Consider the following 5,000-nt stretch of genomic DNA (forward strand, 5'->3'; position numbering starts at 1 on the left):
CACATCCCTCTTTTAGGAGTATACCCCTTCTCTGATAAGGTAGCAGCCATTCAGAATTTCCCCATGGCAAATATTCTTGGATATGATCAACTATTCAAGTATGTGGTCAATGGCTCGCCCTGCCCATTGGCCTTCTTTAGTAGAAAACTGTTCAAGGCTGAATCTAGCTACTCTACCTTCGACGACGAATTGCTGGTGATGCATTTAGTTGTTCGTCACTTTAGCCACTTCTTAGAAAGTGCGTCCTTCGTCATTTGCAGGGACCTCATACCACTGGTGCACGCCTTCCCTCGACAGTCCAATGCCTTGTCCGCCCATCAAAGGCATCATCTCTCCAGTATGTCCGAATAACTGTACGCTTCAACATCTTTCTGTTCAAATGAAGCCCGTGGCTGATGCCCACTCATGAAACACATTGGTCGCCATTCACCTGTGATTGAATTAAAATGACTTGGGAGAAGCCCAACGAAAACATTCGGAGTACCAAGCATGTAGGACTTCCTGCACATCCCTCCGTTGGGAATACGTCCACATTGATAACTCCAATGTCACCCTCCTCTTTGACGTCCTCACTGGTAGACCATAAGCATGGATTACTGCTCCCATGAGCTGACATGTGTTTGATTTCATTCACATCCTTTCACATCCATCGTGTTGATCGAGTGCACAGCTAATGAAGACGAAGTTCCTTTGACATGGCATTACTGAGGATGCTAAGGATTCAGTCCATGCCTGCATATCTTGTCAAACTTCAAAACTACATGGACACTCGGATCAGGAGTGGGGACCTTTCCTCAGCCTCAGCGGCATTCGCTTCGTCTGAGTAAGATCTCTATCCACATAAAAAGTACATCTTTACCAGCTTACTGTCATTACCTGATCCACTCGTTGCCTTGAATCCATGCCCATGCAAACTGCAATGTCCTCCTTATGTACATACGCCTTACTCTCAGGATGGATAGCATGATTTGGTATCACTGAGAATATTACTTCTGACATCGGTACTACTTTCACTTTTTAATTTTGGATTATAATCGGAAATACCCTACATCAGACAACCACCAAAAACCCTTCACCCTTCAGCCAACGGAATAGTTAAACATTTACATGACACCCTCAAAGAAGCTTTGATGTCCCGATGCAAAATGACTCTAACTGGTTTACACGGCTTCTCTGGGTCCTCCTGTGACAAAGGACCACTCCTAATGATACCCTGGATATCTTGCTAGCTGAAAAGGTATATGGGGACCCATATACCTCCGACGAAAATCTCTAGTGCCTATGTCATTTTGTGGGAAAATTTACTCCATGCTGCAAGACTTACAAGCCCACAGCGCAGCAACACATGCCAACAAGATTTGCTTAAGGTTTTGCAAGTTTTTCCTGCTCAACGACACCAGCAAGCCACTGCTAACGGTCCTTTACACGAGCCCATTCCTCTTGATCCATTGAAAAACGAAGATGTTCTTACTTAACATTCTTGATAAAGGAAACTGGGTGTCACCGATTGCCTCAAACCTGCGTATCTCCCGCTTACAGTGCTCCTCTCCACAGCAGTGCACTCTTTTTCAAATGTATGTATTTTTAAAGTGGGGAAGCCGTGTACCGCATGTATTTTACACATTCTAGTACACTGCAAGGATGTTTCTGTTTTTTGTATATATCTCTCTCTCCTCGCACTGATAACAACCGGTTTAATCCTGCATGCTGATGAATTATTTTGTTGGAATTTTTGTTACGTTCTTTATCCGAACAGCTTGAATATAAACTCATAATCCATTGAAATAAAGTTAATTGCTTTTACCACACCCCTCAGTTACAGCCTAATGGCGGCCCTCTCGCACACTCCCCTCACTTTCTGTTTCTCTGCACTTCTTTTTCTCCCTCTTATGGTACAACTGTAGACGGCGGTCACTGTGACGTTTTCTCACGGGTTTGGCCTTAAAGTTCCTTTTTGATGGACTCAATTAAGTTCTGCATTTTCCAGTGGGTAGGCATATTGCCTCTAAATAAATGTTCATTCTCCTCTATTGGATGGAAAAGTGAGCTCGTGTTCTCCTTTTATAGATTTCCGCAATCGGCTTCGAAAAATTGGATTTGCATGACAATGCCTCACTGAATTTTTACCAGAATTGTGAAAATCTCTCCGTTTTTTTTTCTTTTGGATACTTTCAGTAAAATTCATACGTATTTTAATTCTTTGTAATGTATTTGCTAACTTCCACATTTTCCTTACATGTCATCAAGTTCTCAATTTAGTCACTAATGAAACAGAATTTCTTTCCAAAAATAAATGAAACGTGGAGAAAATAAAAACTTTAGAGGCGTTAACTTCTTAAATGGCATAATAAACTATATTAAAAATTTCATAAAAAAGAATTATCGGAAATATCTAAGATTTTTGAACGCAAAAAATTAGTACATCACCATCTTTACCTACATCTTTTTATGATTCTGTATAACTATTATAAAAGACCAATATACAACACATTTTTTTTTTGTCAGGGATGGAAACTAAAAAGAAAGCTATACGTCTCCAGAGTTGTAATTCCCGTAAATCATGATAAGGAATACCAATAAATTTAATTATGATTAGAATGGTGATGCGTAGCAATAGTTTGCCAATTTCTGATATGTGCTCATCATCATTAATAGTAATAATGTAAAATACACATAAATGAAGATGAATGAAACAAATATGATTATGTAGATAATTCTATATAAATAGGAGGAAAAAGTTTGATATGTAGATGAAATTCATATATATATATATATATATATATGTATATATATATATATATATATGTGTGTGTGTATATATATATATATATATATATAAGTTAAGTAAATATGTAGATTGTTGAATAAATAGTCCAAAAAGTTGAATAAACACGATGAAAAAGTTGAATTAATCGGTAGAATAAATTAAGAAATACAGACACAATTAAGTAAATATGCAGATAATTTAAATACATACTGCGATGATCTGTGTATTTTTTCACTAACTAAAGAACCACTGCAGTTTATTGTCGTTCTCTCTAGTCTTTTCATCGCTTTGCATTATAAATATTTAGTTTTGGGTGAGATACAAATTAAATTTGAAAAATTGGGAGAGATGAGAGCACAAAGTCCAGACAAGAGAAGCGTTTAATCCTCGCTAATGCTCCGTAATTTCTTTCACATTGCGTTTCTTTCCCTGCATTTCTCTAATTAGGTTAAAAGCTTTCCTTAAAGTTTGCCTTCTTTTCTCCTCTAATGTATTCTCAGACTCGAGGGACGAAGTCAGTTATGAGGTATTTGAATCGTTTCTTGCTTCCAAACTGCTCCGGCGCTGTGCCTATTTTTCTTGGTACGATTTGTGACCCTGTTTTTTTCTGGAGCATTCAGAAATGGTTTAATACTTTCAATAATGACAAAGATAGAAAAACGGAAGACATTTCTGAGGATTCAATGAATATATTTAAAATATTTGGTTTATTTTCTCTTTTTTTTAGGCATAAATACGTATATATATCAATGTATGACAATAACATTTTTTTAAAAATGAATGACTGGTAGTTATTTACGAAAGGGCAATAGATTGCCCTTTGAATGATTTAAAATTGTATACTAGGTGAGTCACAGCTAAACAATGGTTTCATATTAATTGTTGGTCAGGTAGAAAATGCATGATTTTATACATAGCGATGCTAATTAACGAATATATCTATATCGTTACCAATTCTAAACAGTGATAATGATATTAGAGTAAGTACAACAATTAAAAAGCTACTGACCCAACAATTTCTCCAACTTTTCTTTCCTCCAGTCTTAAACTAGTATTTTATTATGCCTAATTCCTTGTTGTACATATCGCCTTTTTATTTTTACATTCAACGACATTCTAAGTAGAGTAGAAATATTTGTTTGCATTGTGAAATAAACCTAAAGTCCAGGTCAATAGCGTACTGGCCATCTTTTTCTTTATTTTGCGCTATACTTCCCTTTCAGAGGTAAAAGTTAGCCAAATCTATATTAGCAAACTTTTACCTAGATATCAATTAATTCACTTATTTTCGCAAGAATCTTTCTGGAATACTAGATTATCTGCCTTCTTTCAGACTTACTCTTGGGTTAGCATCACTATCATCATCACTTTCATTATTTTTCACAAATATCAATAGGAATTACCAGATACTATTCTTCCACAATCAATACATGCCTTATTGTTATTCTTACTGTTATTCTTGTAGATCTACATTTAAAAAAAACGATGATTGTAAGCGCGTTTTGCTATCTTGAATTTTTCATTCAATAGAGATATTACTTCCAGCTCAAAAAAAAAAAAAGACTGGTTTAGAGTAGCTATGAAAAAGATAGATTTGGCTATACTCGCCAAAAAGAGTACAACCACTACTATAGCGTTCAGCCCTAGGGCAGGGCCTTTCCTGCGTTATTCGCCCTTCATGATTCTCTATTTATGGCAACCTTATTTAGCTCTTGTCCTTCAAATTCAGATTTTTACAATGTCCTTCAAGTATACCATCTCCCCCTAAAAGGTATCCTATTTAGTTTATCTGCCTTATCTCTATTGTTGTAATTATGGTTATCTCTTGTCCAACAATTCTTGGTACTTTTTCATGTGCCATGTGGCTTATAAACTTATTTTTAGCACATTCTTTCATATCCATATTTCAAATGCTTCAGGATGTTTCTTGTCTGTTGCTTTTATAGTCCATGTTTCAGATCCGTACAATTCTCCACTCCATATGAAACTTTTTACAAAACTTTTCTTAAGTTCCATTTTCAGTTTTCAGTATATATATATATATATATATATACAGTGATGCTCAGCATACGAAAGTAATTCGTTCAGGATACGGTTTCGTATGCTGATTTTTTCGTATCCTGTGTCGCGTTTTACATGTAAATAGCCTAATCCGTTCCAAGCCTTACGAAAAGACACCTTTCTTTTCTTTCATAAACACGCTAAACTGTAGTAATAAACATGCAATGCTGCC

The sequence above is a fragment of the Palaemon carinicauda genome, chromosome 24 (genome assembly GCF_036898095.1).
Source record: "Palaemon carinicauda isolate YSFRI2023 chromosome 24, ASM3689809v2, whole genome shotgun sequence".
NCBI lineage: Eukaryota > Metazoa > Arthropoda > Malacostraca > Decapoda > Palaemonidae > Palaemon > Palaemon carinicauda.